Below are 18782 nucleotides of genomic sequence, written 5' to 3'. Positions count from 1 at the left end.
GGGGCGAGTGCTTGGTCTACATACAGTTGGCAGATAGTAGGGCTATTGGCCATCCCTTGGGGCAAGACTCTCCATTGATACCTCTTATCTGGTTCTGTATGATTGATAGAGGGGACACTAAAGGCAAAGCGAGGTCTATCCGCAGGGTGTAACGGTATGGAAAAAAAGCAATCTCTGATGTCTATAATGAGGATGTTCCAGCCCTTAGGAAGGGCGGACAGCATAGGTAATCCTCTCTGTACAGGCCCTAACAGGGACATCTGTCCATTTATAGCTCTTAAATCATGTAACAGACGCCATTTGCCAGACTTTTTCTTTATTACAAATATGGGGGTGTTCCAGGGGGAAGTAGAGGGTTCAATATGGCCGAGTTTTAGTTGTTCTGCAATAATTTGTGTTACAACGCTCAATTTCTCGGAGGTTAGCGGCCACTGAGGAACCCACACAGGATCCTCCGTTTTCCATGGTATAGGTCGTACTGCCTCAGTGGCGCTAGGAAAAACCCAGGCCTGCTCTGTCCTTATTGGCCTTGTGTGAGATTGGGCGCGGTTCGCCTTGTTCATGGCGTCCCAAACCCTGGCCTTCTTGATAACCCATTTTCTCCATCATTTCTCTAAGACGTAATGAATAATCATTGGTCAGAGTCAGTCCTAAATCTGTCATGACATCTCTCCCCCAGAGATTTACAGGTAGGGGTAGAACGTAGGGGGAAAAGCATCCTTTTAAACCCTCTGGTGACGTCCAGACCAGCCGGTTGGTACTAATGTCTGGACTGGATTGATACCCCAGGCCTTGTAAAGAATGAGAAGATTTTGTCACTGGCCAAGCTTTAGGCCACCAATGTGTGGAAATAATACTCTTATCAGCTCCGGTGTCAAGAATGCCCTCAAAATTTTTACCATTTATGTTAAGGATTAATTTCGGGCGCGAATCAAGTGACAATGTCAAATAGGCCGAATCCATTTCTGAAGATCCCATAAGTTTTTTATCTTGATTGGGTAATTCTCCCAGCAGCGGGAGGAGGAGGAGCTGAGCAATCCTGTCCCCTTTTTTAATAGAAAATACACCATGAGGGCTGGAGCATAGAATCTGCATATTTGGGATGTGTTGATTATCTGTTATGCCTGGATGGACTATTAGTCCGCATGCGGTAAGGGCACCACGGCCAATGATAAGTCCCACCGCGTTGTCCGGTATGGGAGGCCCTAAGGGCATGGCAGGGACAGGTTGAACCCCCATCTGAGGTGTTAATAAGATTGAGGTGGTGGCGCACAAGTCCATTCTTGTGCCTTGGCTTGATCTGCCTCCTCGCTCAGGGGACTGGTCCCAGCGAATTGGGTCCCGTATTTTTGAGGGCCCCGGGGCCGGGGGCCCGCAGGCCCGTTTTTTGGCTCCTGTCTAACAGGGATAGCAGGCGGGAGGAGGTTGCCTTTAATGTCTCTAGTTGATCTGCATTGACTGACTGGATGGTAACCCTTTCTACATCGGGAACATAGGGTAAGAGTTCTCTGGTTTTGCTTAGGTGCTCGGCAATCTTTTGCGAGATGCCCTGATTTCCCACAGTTGAAGCAGGTGCGACTGCTGCCCCCCGTAGGGGGAGGTCGCCTTTGTGCCTGTAAAATGGCTGCGGCGAGCCCAGAGTTACTCAACGGTCCACCAATCTCTCTACATATTCTAAGCCATTCTGACAATCCCTTGTTTTTCCTCGGCGCTATTGCACTTCTGCACTCCTGAGTGGCTTGTTCAAAGATTAATTGCTCTATAAAGGGTCCGGCACAATCAGGATCCCCGAAAATCTTTCCTGCTACCTCCATCATCCTGGCCACATAGTCTGAGAATGGTTCCTGAGGTCCCTGTATAATCTTGGTGAGCTGATTACTAGTTTCTCCTTTACGGTTGAGTGATTTCCATGCTCGTATAGCAGTACTGGATATTTGGGCATAAGCTCCCCAATGATAATTGACCTGATCTGCTGCATAAGGACCCTGTCCTGTAAGGAGTTCAAAGGTCCAGTCTCTTTGCTCTGGGGTCAGGGCTGCGGCATTAGTCCTAGCCTGGGCCTGTGCCGCCTCATGCCATAGGGCCTTCCATTCCATGTATTGTCCCATGCTTGGTAGCACAGCTTTCGCCACTGTTTGCCAGTCACTGGGCGTCAGGGCGGTTAATGCCAGTCGATCTAACTGCATTAGAGTAAAACTGGCATTTGCTCCAAACTTTCTAACTGATTCTGCAAGCTCCTTTATTTGGTTATAATCAACAGGAGCATATACTCTCCCACCATCTTGCTCATAGACAGGGTAAGCGAGCCTGAGCTTGCGATGCACCTTTTCAGGTAACAATGAGAAAGCTTTAGGGCGTATCTCATAAGGTGGTGGGGCAGAGGGAACTGTCTGTACGGGATTCCTGGGTAAAGCATTAGGTTTTGTTGAAATGGCAGGTTTAGAGGTCCGTTTATTTAACGGCCTCTCATCAGGATAATACCTCTCTCTCTCATATCTGGTTGCTTCCTCATCAAGTTCTTCCTCTTCCTCTGTATCTAGTCTCCCACTCTCTGCTCCGGATGACTCTTCAGAGCTTTGAATATTGAGTGCTTCAAGCTCTTGGGTTGGGTACAACCCAGGCTTAGATATAGGTTGAAAAATCGGTACTCCCTCGGAGTCCGATTCCTCATGTGGGGAGGCAGGTATACTGCTTGTTCCCCTCTCTCCCGCCCTCTTAGGCTTCCTGGGAGGTCCTTTTTCACTTTTATTCTTTGGGATCCTCTTCCTAGTTTGTGCACGTGCACCCATCCTCTCACTACGCTCAGATTCTGACATGCCATCCTGAACGGTCTCCAAATCTATTTGTCCCTTTTTTCTGACTTCCTCACATGTTTCATCCTCAAGGCAGTTTTTGATCATCTTCCAAACTGCTTTGGTGCCCATACGTAAGTCGGGGCACAAATCAAGATCCTTCCCCAATTTTTTCCATGAGGCCAAGGTCAAGGAGCCAGAAACGGCATACCAAGGGGCAACTCTATCTACCTCCTCAACAAAGTGCTTAAGAACCTTGTCCCCTAGCTTTAGGTCTCTTTTCTTAAGGAGATTTTCAAGTGATGTTTGGATTGACTGTGACGACCCCATAACGGGTCAAAAGTAACCGCAGCTTATCTACGTCCGCCTTAAGTCACTGTTAGAATCAAAAAGATGTCTTGGCGCGGCCCACGGCTTATCTACGTCCGACTTACGGCAACAGCGAGAAACCGAAAGTACGGCTCGCCTTTCTGCTCTTTCATTTACAAGAGACTAATTTGGCGCCGCGATGGAGTGCAACGGACTACAACTACAACTACAACTACAACTACAACGACAACTACAACGAACTGATGTGCTGTTGGAAACTTGTTAACACCACCGCCTATGTTCACAGATATAACTGGCCAGGAGGAAGAGTAGAAGAGCTAAAATAGCGATGATAATGGCCTCTGGAAATCTAAACCACAATCCGGACAAACCCAATACCTGGGAAAGAGTTAAAGAAAAGAGTTCATGTTCAGGCATACCTTTCCGATGCGTAGTCTAGCCACAGTTCTGAACCCTCCCCGTCGCCGAGGGGTCTCCGAAGGTGCTGACGATGGTCTGGTCACAATTCCCGGGTTTTTCGGCACCAAATGTCCCGCGCTGATTTCCCCGCCAGCAAGAAACAACGCGGCACACAAACAGGATCCTTCTGTAGCAAGCTTTAATGCGTCTTGAGAGGGAGAGCATCAGCTTCACAAGGCGGAGACCCCAAGCCCGAAAACCGCCTCCCTTATATAGGAGATTTCTCTCGCCTCAGACGTGGCGATTCTCTATAGGCCAAATTCTTGTCACCCGAGGTGACGTTGTCAGGCGGGCAACTGGCACCATGAACGGTTAATGCCAGCACATGCGCGGATCACTTTTTCATCTCCAGAGGCAGGCGATGTCGGCGCCATCTTATAATGGCGACGATGTGGGGTGGCGCCCCACAGGTGTTTTGATTGTTATATGTCCAGGAGACTCTCTTTTCTGTTTTAATAAACTGGTCTTCGGACTGATACTTCTAATTTTGCAAGTTTTACTTTCTCCAGAATAGGAAAATTTTCTTCTATGGTTTAGGTAAAAATATAGCTGAAATACCCAAAAAAGGGGAGGTAGAACCTGTAGAAACCATATCCAGAGGTTAGGCATGGCCTTGCGTTGCAGGACAGGGCCACCCACCGATCTCAAATTTTCCAATCCAGAAATATTCCTGTCAAAAGGAAGAATAGGGAGGACAAATGGAGCAGAGATTGAAGGAATGACCATCCAGGGACTCCCCTACCTGGAAATCCACAATGTCTGCAGACACTAAACCAAACACTCTTGCTATGCTCAAGAGGCATTTGCTGACAGGAACCTCCTGTGATGGTTCTTTGTGAGGTGTGGCCAGCAACTGACCTTTGGAGCCAGCCATTAGACTGAGTTCAGGGAATCTGGTAGGGGAGCTTGGAGGAGCAGAAGGGGGATTGCAACTCCATTGAAAGAACCACATCTGCTGCCAAGTCGATCCAGGACTCCCCAAGTCTAGCCCACAAACCAAGAAGTGTACTGGGAAGAAACTATAGCTTCAGATACATTGTAACAGAGAATGGCCTTGCTTGACAACAAAGGGAGGGGGGCTCTTGATCTTGTAGAGGTTTAATGTCCCAGTGTAGTAGTATGCTGAAACAGTAGGGCAGAAGAGTATGCAAAGTTGGGGGTGCACCCTCATACAGGCAATGTGGAAGGGAACAGGGCAGATGGCGCTTGGAAAGTTGGGGGAAGGGTAGCCAGAATGTGGTATTTCATTTGGAATGTAATCTAATGGAATGATTAATACATAAAATTTAAAAATACATATATGCAATCCATTTAATTTAAAGAATAAAGCACAAACACAGATGCTGGGGTGAAAACATGCCAGTTCAGAGAGTCGGGGAAAGCACCCAGCTGACCTTCCTACTCTGCTAATCTCTAAGAAGGAAAGCATTCTTTCTCCCTCTCCACACTGTCTTAAATATCCTTCAACAAAAGAACCTTCCTTTGGTTTAGTTATATTCATTCCCTTTCAACTGGTTAATCATTTTGCCACTTGACCTGGAATTGACATTCTTTTGCTTTGTAGTAAAGGCATGTGCAAGGGCTGAGCCACAGACAAGAAAGTGTAATAAAATAAAAGCTCTTGGGTTGAAGGTCTGTGCCAGGGCTGACCTCACAATAGAAAGTTTTGGTTTTTTTGATTTTTTGTTCTTGTCTATTTTAGCAAATAGCACAATCTTGAGGTTTGCAATGCGATAAAAAAAAAAAAGCCTGCAACAGATGTCAGCAATGTTCCCTCCCTTATAGAAATCAAGCCCCCTGACAAGTGCTCTGGAAGTTTCCAGGCATGTCTGAGTGCATCACCATGGACCACGAGGATCCCAAGGGCATCAGAACTGGGCTCTTGAACCTGTTGCACATGGCCATCAGAGACCTAAAATGCACCAAGGAGACCCCTGATCCTCACCATAAAAGATAAGTTCCTCACCGCTCTTGTCACAAAATTTACTGCAAGATGTCACCATTTCCTGACCTTTGTTCATTGTCCCGTTTGCTTCTGAATGGAAGTGTTGGTGTCCAGGGGTCACCTGTCACTATAGCTACAAACATTTTGTTTTATGTCCAGACCCTATTTCAGATTGTTGTTGTCATATGCCTGCCAATCACTGACACAGAAAAATAACTTGACTCAGAGCAGGGTCATGGTGATCACATGCTGTTATGTTCTGAATGACATTTGTTAATCTTACAGTGTGCCACAAAGTTATTAGGACCCATTAATTTCAGAGTCACTATGAACTCTTATACCTACAATGGCCTGATGAGAACTGGCCAGTTCATATCTGCTCCCAATGGTTTTTTAGTTTTTTTTTTTTTCTTTATAAGTAAACAAAGACAGTGGTTGGAGCCATGGCTCAACACCGAAAACCTGAGTTAAGGTTTTGATCGATCAGTTTTAGGGTCTGCATTCAATACACCTTCCCTGTTTAACTGAAATAGGTGTTTGTGTGGTTTGTGGGACCAATCATGAAACCATACACAAGATGCTAGGCCTTTGCTCTGTCAACTGATGTATGTCAGTTGTATTTTCCTATACTTTCTGCCTGTATTCTCCATCTCTGATAATTTTTTTTTCAGACAGAATCTCATGGTATAGCTCACAGAGGGCTGTAAGCAATCCTGATTGGTGACTTCAGTGGAGAGTGGAGAGCCCACACTCAGCCTCAGGGCCATTTCTTTGGTGGATCCAATATTTCAGTTTTTTCTGCCAACAGATCTCCTGATTGTTGCCAGCACCATAATGGCTGCATATTGATCTCCTAAGGCAACTTAGGGTAACTATCAAATGCTAAGCACAAGGCTTCATGAGTGTACACCCTACCACACACCCACACTGCAACCTGCCTTGAAGTCTCTGCCTGGATGTGGTTTCATGCGCCTTTAAAAGATGAGACAGGAGACATTTTTGGATGCATAGTCAAGCTGGTGTGAAGTCTGAGTACTTTTAATGACTCAAATTGCTGATTGAGGAAAAATTAAGGTAGGATGACACATTTCTGAGAAGAGTTTGGAAAAGAAAAACTCAGACACATAGGAATGACCTAGGTATTGCCAATCAAGCCTAGAGCAAACCTTAGCTTTGGATGGAGGATGTGCTCAATGGGTATGCCCTTGGAAAGTGCAGCTCACCTTCCTGTACTTACAGGGAGAACATTAGCAAAAAGTCAGAAGTTGTAGTCCATGACATAAGCAATCCCTTCTTGGACATTCTATTGTCTCCTGGAGAGTTTTTGGCATTCCCTGTGATCAATAACAATAATCAAAATAGTAACAACAAGCTCACCTTTCTCCGTTTGCGTTTAGACGCTACGATGATGGACATGTGTGCCCAATTAGAAACTGTTTTGGAGAGCCAAATTGGATTTGAGAGTGACTGGGGGGGGGGGAGGATGTTGGCCTTCCATCTGATCTTAATGAAGGACAAATGAGGTGGTCTTGAAAATGTAGAGTAAGTCCTGGGAAGTGGATGTTGAGATTCTTGGCAGAGCTGGACTGAGCTGGTCTTTCTAGTAATGGGGCACAGGAACTGGAGCCTCTGGGTAGCCACAGAATTTCCATGATCATCACAATTCTTGAAGATCAATGATTTTAGAACATTACTTTCTCTATCCCCTAAGGCAGGAGTTGACAAGGCCAAAGCTGTTATCATGAGAATAACTCCAAGTCTTTACTTTCACTGACTATCAGGAGTCATAGAGGGTCTAACATGCACCATTTTAGGGAAGGGAATCACTGCACATCTCTCCCATAGTTCTTTTAGCTTCAGTGGCTATCTGACAGTAGTACCAGGGAGAGAACTGTGCTTCAGGATATGACCTTATGTTCTCAGACTTCCTCTCATCTCCTGTCACTGACAGTTCACAACAGTTTATCACCAGTTGTGGGTGGCAAGCATCTCTGTACTGTAACCATAGCCCTCTCAGAGTGGATATACACAGTCAGAGATGAGATCCTATTGTTACTGCTTTGGTGTTTGGTGTTTCAATAGGGGGAATTGATAGTGTGATGACAATATTCTTCACTTGTGTCACTCTTTAAGTCAAAGCCCTGGGCCTAGAGTAACAGGGTAGGAGATCTCAGCATCTCCAAGCACTCAAGTACTTGTGAATAGTGAATATATCATCTGAGTTGTTAAAGCATGGGACTCAGGGCTCTGAAGCCAAGTCGCACCCAGTGCAGTTGATACTAATCTTGGAGAAGCCATTTCTGTGGTCATGATGAGCATGTTTTGGCCTACAAAGGAATCTCCTGGCTGCCTACAACTACTGGTCTCTCTAGAGTGATGGTAGAACTGAGACCCACTGTGGAGACCTCAAGTCCAGACTAAAGTCTTTCTGGTGTCCCTAGTTTCCAGGCATGTTCTCTTTCTGGGTAGTCTGTCTACACTCTTTGCATTCTCACATGAAAGTATTCTTGTGTTCTTTTACCTAAAGGGGCTTGAAGACAGACATCATCCACTGCACCTGTCCTAAGCAAGAAAGAGTTCAAAAAGGAAGAGAGGCAGACTGCAGAGCTGTAGCTCATTACCTAGAAGAGAAATGAGCAGAGAGATAGCCTGATCTCCCTCACAGAGGGATCCATAAAGAAGAGGTATGCATTGCTCCAAACCCTGTGTTACCAGTCTGGGGTGTGCAATGTCAGCCTCATCTTATCCTTTGAAGGAGGTGGGTTCTATGAAGCTGTACCACCAGATCGTCCCTATGCCCAACTTCATATCCGTGAATGCTTCATAGTGGAGAGGCAGAACCTGAAGCTTGGTCAGGAGGGAGATGAGAAATGGACTCTTCTGCTTCCTCCAGTAGAGAAGAAGGACTTGTATTCTGAGTGAAGAATTCAGGGATAGAGGCAGTGGAGAGTGAGTTCCCAGCATGCATTTGGAAAGCACTTGACAGGATGTGGCTTTGTGAGGTTCTAGGTGATGTGAGTTTATGGTGAGTGTTTGTACTTGCCTGGCAGGTGACTGAGTGCTGGAAGCTCCTCGTAGTATCTAGAGGGACCTGGTCGACCTTTTACTTCTCAGTGCTTTTCTAGAAGGCCTGAGGCTCATTCCCATTCCTCTTTGTCCGTGTGCCTTATACGCTGAGGCAGTAATGTTGCATACATTTATTTTGTATCTCATTGTGCTCTCTGTCTCTGTCTCTTATTCACTGACTGTTTTCTTTTCTCCTCCTTGTGTGTGTGTTTGTTCAAGTCTGTGATTATGTGTGTGCACATGTACCTACATGTGCATGAGTTTTTGTATCTTAATTTTTCCTCCACACTTGGGAACCTAGGAGACTGTGTTTTGGTTTGAGGATTTATCTTCATAACAATTTCAAGGTGAATTCAGTGCTGAATTCTGGGAGCTGCCACTTTATTCAAAACTGTTCTTTGCCTATGTGGTCACAGTTGTCCACATACTTGTATCCCTTGAGCAGATTAAAAGCTGTGGTGATGTCTGATCACATCTCCAGCATTATGTGTAAGGTCTGTCTCTATGGTATAAGCTATTCAGGATTTACAACCCCAGTTGGGAAAACAGGAAGGAATGTAATCACAGGTTTCTGGTGGGCAAAGACCTGTGGCCTAGGCTCTTGAGAACATAAATGATTAGACTGCACCCTCCAGCCCAACTAAGTGAACACAGAGAGCCAGGGAACCCTCCATCTTGATGCTTAGCTTCTGCTGTCCTTGACTAGGATAACAAATTTTCAAAGCTGAATATCATCCAAGTATATAGAATCCAGAATGTGCTTTCCATGGCTGGGGTAGTCCATGACTCAGCCTGAATAATGTATTCCTACAAGCCCATGTTCATGGAGTTCTGTCTTCCTAAGACTAGGCCCTTCCAGAGGCTAAATGCTTTCTATGAACAACTGACATTAAAGAAGAACCAGGTTATCTTCTCTGTGAACACCTTAGAGATGGAGAAAATTGAGGCCTGAGAGAACATCCAGGAGTCCAAGAAGGAGATAAACTTCTATAGGTAAGTACCAGTTAGCAAGCCAATCAATAGTGGAATGGCAATTTCTGCCTTCCTTGGTTTCCCTACTGGAGAGTCTGCAGTTCTGGTTCTACCCCTTCTACTTTTAGCCATCAGTGTGCCTTAGAATGATAAACTCAGTTTTCATAAATCTGTAAGAGACTGTTACCCCTCCCAGCATTTTCCAGGTATCCTTAGAAGCCACTCAACAGAAGAGTGATTGTGCATGGTTATTATGCAGTACTGAGAGCCTGGTTATCAGGCAGTGGTTTAGAGGGCTGAGTATGATATAATACAATGATAGAATGCCCTCCCTTTGGTTCTACTGATTGACCCTGATGGTATTTGCACCCTACTAGTTGATGTTGCCCTAGTGCATTGGGCAGTAATGGATAGATGGAGATTCCTCTTTCTTTTGGAGAGACATGAGCCCTTTTTGGTGTTTGGGCTGCAGTAATAATTTCTTCTTCGTTGAAATGGATGTTTGCTGTTTGTGCAGCTGTCATGGATTTATTGAGATGGACTGTATTAGGTCTTCATGGGAAGCAGGGTACTGGTGGGTTTAATGGGCCTGTACATAAAAATGAGAAGATGGAGTTGCAGTATCTTACTATGCAGAGAGTGTTTCCAGAAACCTACATAGCCGGCTCATGTTGGAGAAGAATCTTATTAAGATGTCCTTCACACTGGTTGGGAGATGAAGGAAATAGTGATTGATTGGGCTCTCATTCAGTAATATTTGGTTGACTTGGACCTGAATGGAAAAGACAAAAAGGAGCACATCAGCAACCTTGAGACCCAACAACTTCAGGTAGGGCTAAGCAGCTCAGGCAGGCTAATACTGTCTGAAACCATTTGCTCATTGGATTCACTTTGCTTTCCCCTACCACCTTTCTAATCCACATTCCCAACCAGCCACCCACCTCATGAAATGCAGATGTTCATTTCTCTTTTTATACACACATATTCTGGGAAGTTAGCCTCTTCTGAGAAACTAAATCATTGGCAAGTGGACCTTGCTACTTTGCTTTAATCTGAAGTCTAGTAATGGTGACAGATGAATAACATGCCACATTCATGCAAGTGTACATGATACATGGGATGCTATGCAGACCTCTGAGCTGCTTCTGGGTCCTGGGACAGAGGTCATGCAAGGGTCATGTGACTTGACGTGGGAAGAACCTTGTAGGGTTAAAATCAAAATGCAAATAACAATGAATGCTTCTCATTGTCATTAATCTGGTGGGCATGTGGGCTTCTCTTTTCTTCTTTTAATCCAATGAGGTCTCTTCCCATTGCCCAATTCTTGGTTTCCACAGATAGAAGTCTGAGTGGCAGCTTGTCAGCCCATGTGTTTGTGAGTGTTGTATGACATTTTGCCCTGCTTGTATATAGTAGCAATGGTTTCAGTTAATAGATCAGTGTTAACTGTCCTGTTGAGGTGGTGGGAGACAGCAATCTGACAGCTGACACTTAGGTCTCCACCAAGCATGTTTTTTTTAAATTATTATTAGATGTTTTCTTATATACATTTCAAATGCTATTCCAAAAGTCCATATACCCTCCCTCTGCCCTGCTCTTCTACCCACCCACTCCCAGTTCTTGGCCCTGGCATTCCTCTGTACTGGGGCATATAAAGTTTGCAATACCAAGGGGCCTCTTTTCTCAGTGATGACTGACATTTTGCCCTGCCATCAGAAGATGGCTGAGGTCATCTTCTGCTACATATGCAGCTAGAGATATGAACTCTGGGGGTACTGGTTAGTTGATATTGTTGTTCCACCTAGAGTTGAAGACTCCTCAACTCCTTGCGTTCTTTCTCTAGCTTCTCCATTGGGGGCCCTGTGTTTCATCTTATAGATGACTGTGAGCATCCACTTCTGTATTTGCCATGCACTGGCTTAACCTCGTAGGAGACACAACCCTGTGTCTTTATAACTGCCTTCCTCTCCTAGGTCTCAGAGACTCCAGCAAGAGATGAAATTTCCACAGCCCAGGAAGAGAGCCTCTTACACCTCAGGAGCCCCCTGCTGAACTCCATCCCCAACATCCATAATCTTTCTTGGATGAATCTTCTTCCACACAGTTCATTTCTCCAGTGTGAATTGGAGGAAGCCAGTGAGCCAGATGATTCAGGGTGTTGTTTCCTTTCTTGTTCTGGCACCCCCCCTTGAGAGAGAACTGAGGTGACTGCCCTGCCAACAGGAGTCCAAGGGGAGATTCAGGCTGTAGGACTGTACTACTTAATATGCAGTGAGAGGATGCTGATGTACAATAATTTTCTGTTAGAGTTTTGGTTGAAGTTTTGGGTTTTATTCTTTTTTAGGTTTGGGGGATGTTATATGTTCTTATTATTGGTTTTCATGTTTGTATTTTGCTTTTATCTCTTTATATTAACTATACTTTTAAAGCCCGTTTTTTAAACATTGTATTTCTTATAAATAAAAATTGATTTACAACTCTTGAATCTTAAGACCATCTTCCTGATTCAGATTTTCTGCCCCCTCTTGTAAACCTAGAACCCACAGCAGGAAATCGATCTCCGTAAGTGCCCAATAGCCTGGGCTATAGAGTAAAGTCAGTGTCACCAATGGGTATACAAGAAGATGGTCTCTTGTGCATAATTGGGCTTGTTCCCTGAAGACAATGAGCACTAGTGATCCACTTGAAATACTCATCGAAAATAGCCAGCCTATCAGGCTCTTGCTCCTGCTACCTCTGTGGAGCCATCTATTACCTTATTAAAAGGTGACTCTGAAAAGAGCTCTTCCCAAGTGCCACTGATGTTACAAGACACAGACAAGCCCAAGTCAAATGCTGAGCAAAACAGTGTGCCTCCCTCACAGACCAAGTTTGAAACCAACCGAGAATCTCCAAAACAAATAAAAAAGAAGGAAAGGGCCAGAGAGGAAACGTGAATTTTTTTTCCTAAATTGGACATGTGTTTGCAAACACTGTTTTGAAGATTGTGCTGTTTATGCAATAATTTGTGAACATGTACAAAATTTAATATAAATTTAAAGCAATTTTTAAAAGAAAACTGAACACAACCACCATAAAATGGAATTAAAGGAAAGTTATGTTATGAAATAAAGAGGTCAACAGAATACATACTACACAGTGCTGCAAGAATAATCGTAATTTAAGACTATTATCCTGGTTTTACAAAAGTTAACGTTTTACAACAGACTGTGCCCTGTCTCCTTTGCAGCTATGGATTCTCTTTAGAGCAAAGGCTTCCTTGAAGCCAGTAGGCAAGTCCTTGGATTCTTTGCACAACCTTAGTCCATTTGAATCTGTCTTATGCTTAAATCAAATTGCTTTGAACAAATGCATAATCTGCCATATCTTTACATATTTGTTGTAGCAGTTTGTATTAAAAGAATCACAATTGGTGAGGAAAAAAAGGTAAAATCTTCCAAGATGAACTCTCAATATTGAATATATATGCTCCAAATCCAAGGGCAGCCACATTTATTAAGGAAACTCTAGGAAAGCTCAAAGCACACATTGCACCTCACACAATAATGGTGAGAGACTTCAACACCCCAGTCTCATCAATGGACAGATCCTGGAAACAGAATCTCAACCGAAACACACAGACACTAAGAGAAGTTATGAAACAAATGGATTTAACTGATATCTCAGAACATTTTATCCTAAAACAAAAGGATATACTTTCTTCTCAGCACTTCATTGTACCTTCTCAAAAATTGACCATATAATTGGTCACAAAAAAGGCATCAACAGCTACTAAAATATTGAAATTTTCCTATGCATTATTTCAGATAGCGACCAATTAAGGCTGTTCTTCAATAACATCATAAATAATAGAAAACCAAGATTCAAGTAGAAGATGAACAATACTAAACTCAATTATACATTGGTCAATGAAGAAAAAAAGAAAGAATTAAAGACTTTCAGAGTTTAATGAAAATACTAAAACAAAATACTGAAACTTATGGGACACAATGAAGGCATTCCTCAGAAGAAAACACAAAGCCCTGAGTCCCTTCAAAAAGAAACCAGAGAGAGCATACACTAGCAGCCTGACAGCACAACTAGAAGCTCTAGAACTAAAGGAAGCAAAGTCACCCAAGAGGAGTGGACAGCAGAAAATAATCAAATGCACGGCTGAAATAAACAAAGTGGAAACAAAAAGAACTATTCAAAGAATCAACCAAACCAGGAGCTGGATATTTGAGAAAATCAACAAGATAGATAAACCCTTAGCCAGACTAACTAGAGGGCACAGGGGCAATATCCTAATTAACAGAATCAGAATGAAAAAGGAGACATGACAACAGATCCTAAGGAAATCCAAAACATCATCAGATCCTAGAAAAGTCTATACTAAACAAAACTGGCAAACCTGGATAAAATGGACAAATTCCTAGAGAGAAACCAGGTACCAATGCTAAATCAGGATCAGATTAATGAACTAAACAGTCCGATTTCCCCTAAAGAAACAGAAGCAGTCATTAAGATTCTCCCAACCAAAAAGAGCCCAAGACCAGATGGGTTTAATGCAGAGTTCTACCAGAACTTCAAAGAAGACCTAATTCCAACTCTCCTCAAATTATTCCCCAAAATAGAAACAGAAGGTACTCTACCCAATTCATTCTATGAAGCCACAATTACTCTGATATCTAAACCACACAAAAATCAAACAAAGAAACAGAACTTCAGATCAATATCTCTTATGAATATTGATGTAAAATTACTGAATAAAATCCTCCCAAACCGTATCCAAGAACACATCAAAACAATCATCCATCATGACCAAGTAGGCTTCATCCCAGGGATGCAGGGATGGTTTAATATATAGAAATCCATCAAAGTAATCCACTATATAAACACACTCAAAGACAAAATCCACATGATCATTTTGTTAGATGCTGAGGAACCATTTAACATAATCCAACTCCCCTTCATGGTAAAGGTCTTGGAAAGATGAGGAACCCAAGGCCCATACCTAAACATAACAAAAGCAATCTACAGCAAACCATTATCCAATATCAAACTAAATGGAGAGAAACTGGAAGCAATCCCACTAAAATCAGGAACTAGACAAGGCTGCCCACTTTCTCCCTACCTATTAAATATAGTACTTGAAGTCCTCAGCAAAGCAATTTCACAACATAAGGAGATCAAGGGAATGCAAATTGGAAATGGAGAAGTCAAAATATCACTATTTGCAGATGATATGTTAGCATATATATATGTAACCCTAAAAAATTCCACCAGAAGATTCCTAAACCTGATAAACAGCTTCAGTGCAGTACCTGGATATAAAATTAACTTAAACAAGTCAATGACCTTTCTCTACAAAAAGATAAATGGGCTGAGAAAGAAAATAGGGAAACAACACCCTTCACAATAGTCACAAATAATATGAAATACCTCGGTGTGACTCTAAGGAAGTGAAAGATCTGTATGACAAGAACTTCAAGTCTCTGAAGAAAAAACTGAAGAAGATCTCAGATGATGGAAAGATCTCACATGTTTGTGGATTGGCAGGATTAATATAGCCAAAATGGCTATCTAGCCAAAAGCAATCTACAGATTCAATGAAATCCCCATCAAAATTCCAACTCAATTCTTCACTGAGTTAGAAAGGGCAATTTACAAATACATTTGGAAAAACAAAAATCCTAGGATAGCAAACACTATTCTCAACAATAAAAGAACCTCTGGGGGAATCACCTTGCCTGATCATAGGCTGTAGTACAGAGCAATTGTGATAAAAAAAAAAAAAAACCTCCGTGATATTGGTACAGCCACAGACAAGTAGATCAATGGAATAAAATTGAAGACCCAGAAATGATCACATACACCTATGGTCACTTGATCTTTGACAAGGGAGCTAAAACCATCCAGTGGAAAAAAAGACAGCATTTTCAACAAATATTGCTGGCACAACTGGTGGTTATCATGCAGATAATGTGAATTGATCCATTCTTATATCCTTGTACAAAGTTCAAGTGTGCATTGATCAAGGAACTCCAAATAAAACCAGAGACACTGAAATTTATAGAGGAGAAAGTGGGGGAAAGCCTAGAAGTTATGGGCAAAGGAGAAAATTTCCTGAATAGGATAGCAATGGCTTGTGATGTAAGATTAAGAATTGACAAATGGGACCTCTTAAAATTGCAAAGCTTCTGTAAGGCAAAAGACACTGTCAGTAACACAAAAAGGCCACCAACAGATTGGGAAAGGATTTTTACCAATCCTAAATCTGATATGGGACTAATATTCAATATATACAAAGAGCTCAAGATGTTGGACTCCAAAAATTCAAATAACCCTATTAATATACAGTGTACAGAGCTAAACAAAGAATTCTCAACTGAGGAAGTACATGAGGCTGAGAGGCTGAGAAGTACATGAAAAAATGTTCAACATCCTTACTGATCAGGGAAATGCAAATCAAAACAACCCTGAGATTCCACCTCACACCAGTCAGAATGGCTAAGATCAAAAATTCAAGTGACAGCAGATGCTGGCAAGGATGTGGAGAAAGAAGAAGACTCCTCCATTGCTGGTGAGATTGGGACTGGTACAACCACTCTGGAAATCAGTCTCGCAGTTCCTCAGAAAATTGGACATAGTACTAGCTGAGGATCCAGCAATATCTCTCCTGGGCATATACCAAAAAGATATTCTAAGTGGTAATAAGGACACATGCTCCACTATGTTCACAGCAGCCTTATTTATAATAGCCAAAAGCTGGAAAGAATCCAGATGTCCTTCAACAGAGGAATGGATACAGAAAATGTGGTACATTTACACAATGGATTACTACTCAGCTATTAAAAACAATGAATTTATGAAATTCTTGGTCAAATGGATGTATCTTGGAGATAACATTCTGAGTGAGGCAACCCAATCACAAAAGAAATCACTTGATATGCCCTCACTGATAAGTGGATATTTGTCCAGAAACTTCGAATACCCAAGATACAATTTGCCAAACACAAGAAAATCAAGAAGGAAGACCAACATGTTGATACTTCATTCCTCTTTAGAATAGGGAACAAAGTACCAATGGAAGAAATTACAAAGAAAAAGTTTGGAGCCAAGACAAAATGATGGACCATCCAGAGACTACCCCAGCCAGGATCCATCCCATAATCTGCCACCAAACCCGGACACTATTTCATAAGCCAGCAAGATTTCGCTGAAAGGACCCTGATATAGGTCCTTAGTTGACTTATGTGAGGTTATGTCAGTGGCTGGCAAATACAGAAGTGGATGCTCACAGTCATCTCTTGGATGAAACACAGGGCCCCCATTGGAGGAGCTAGAGAAAGTACCCAAGAGCTGAAGGGTTCTGCAACCTGGTAGGTTGAACAACAATATGAACTTACCAGTACCCCTGAGGTCATGTTACTAGGTGTATAGGTTGCAGAAGATGGCCTGGTTGGCCATCATTGGGAGTAGAGGCTCCTTGGTCTTGCAAAGTATGCCCCAGTACAGGGGAACACCAGGGCCAAGAAGTGGGAGTAGGTGAGTAGGGGAGCATGCGGGAGGGAGGGTACAGGGAACTTTCTGGATAGCATTTGAAATGTAAATAAAGAAAATATCTAATAAAAATAAAAAAATAAAAAATAAATGAAAAAAAATAATATTAAAAAAAAGAAAAAACTATACCATTGACTTTTTGTGGTTTTCACTTCTGTGTGTGTGTGTGTGTGTGTGTGTGGGTGTGGGTGTGGGTGTAGGTGTGTCTAGAGAATGACGTTGGGTGTTCCCTCAATGAATTTTAAAAGAAGGGCAACTTGTTTATTTTTCATTCGTATAGTATATTCTATCCCTTTCCTTCCCCCAACCCTCTCCACTCCACCTCCCCTTTCCGGAGATCTACCCTCCTTCCCCTACTCTCAGAAAAACACAGGCCTCCCAGGAACATCAACCAAATACAGCATAACAGGAGGCAATAAAACTCAGCACATGTTATCATATCAAGGCTTGGACAAGACATGGCAGGTCAGTGGAGGAAAAGGGTACAAAAAGTAAGCAAAACATTCAGAGAGAGCCTTGCTACCACTGTTAGGAATCTTGCAAGAATGCCAGGCTATAAAACCATAACATAAATACAGAGGACCTAGATCAGACCCTCACTGGGCCTCTGCTCTCTGTGGTAACCCATGTGTCCTTGTCAGTTGATTCTGGTCTCATGTTCTTTCTTTCTTTCCTTTTTTTATATATTTTCTTTATTTACATTTCAAATGTTATCCCCTTTCCTTGTTTCCCCTCTGAAAATCCCCTATCCCCTCCACCTTCCCCCTGCTCCCTAAACCACCCATTCCCAATCTTGGTCCTGGCATTACCCTATCCTGCATTAAGGGGGAAAAAGAAAAATTCTGGGAGGTAGAGGGGGACCTTGGAGGGATAGAGGAAGGGGAGGAAATAAGGGAGGCAGTATCAGGTACTGGAAGGGATGGGAGAGAGGTACAGGAAATCAGGAAATCGAAAAAAAATAAAAGGGGGGTGGAAGGATGAGGAACAGGGAATAGACCCTTGAGACTCTCAGACATCAGGGAGATAGAACCTGTAGAGACCACCTCCAATAGATAGGTATGCCTCCCTCATGTCCCCAAACCCCAACAAGACCCCTGCCAATGCTCTCTGTCAAGGAATGGTGCCATCCACCAATCTCAAAGATTTTAACCAAGAAATGTTCCTGAGAAAAGGACTAACAGGGACAAGAAATGGAGCAGAGGCTGAAGGAAGGGCCGTCCAAGAACTTCTCTACCTGGGGATCCACCCTGTCTTCAGACACCAAACCAGACACTGTTCCTGTGGTCAAGAGGTACTTGCAGACAGAAACCTGGAGTGAAGGTTCTTTGGGAGGTGTGGCCAGCAACTGACCATTGGAGCCAACTATTAGACTGAGCATTGCAGGAGCATGCAGAGAAGCTGGAGGTGAAGAGGGGAATGGAATCCTACTGAAAAACAACATCTGCTGGCAGGACCACCCAGTGCTCCTAGACATTAGACCACTAACCCAGGAGTGTATAAGCAGGGATCTATAACTCCAGATACATTGTAGCAGAGAATGGCCTAACTGAAAGCAATGGGAGGGGAGGCCCTTGGTCCTATGGAGGTTTGATGCTCCAGTGTAGTGGGTTTCTCAATCAGTAGGGCAATAAAGGGAGGGTGGGTGAAGGAGAATCCTAATCCAGACAGAGTGGAGG

At 43.1% G+C, this 18782-nt stretch overlaps 1 pseudogene; it reads left to right on the top strand.

Moving 5' to 3' along the window:
* Positions 1 to 11686, top strand: part of LOC147005043 (disks large homolog 5-like) — a 52883-nt pseudogene extending 41197 nt beyond the window's left edge.
* The last annotated feature ends 7096 nt before the right edge of the window (positions 11687 to 18782 follow it).

This window comes from Mus caroli, unplaced genomic scaffold (genome assembly GCF_978045245.1).
Source record: "Mus caroli unplaced genomic scaffold, Mus_caroli_1 scaffold_4, whole genome shotgun sequence".
Classification (NCBI taxonomy): domain Eukaryota; kingdom Metazoa; phylum Chordata; class Mammalia; order Rodentia; family Muridae; genus Mus; species Mus caroli.
Note: the sequence above shows the minus strand (reverse complement) of the source record. Positions and strands in the feature narration are given on the sequence as shown.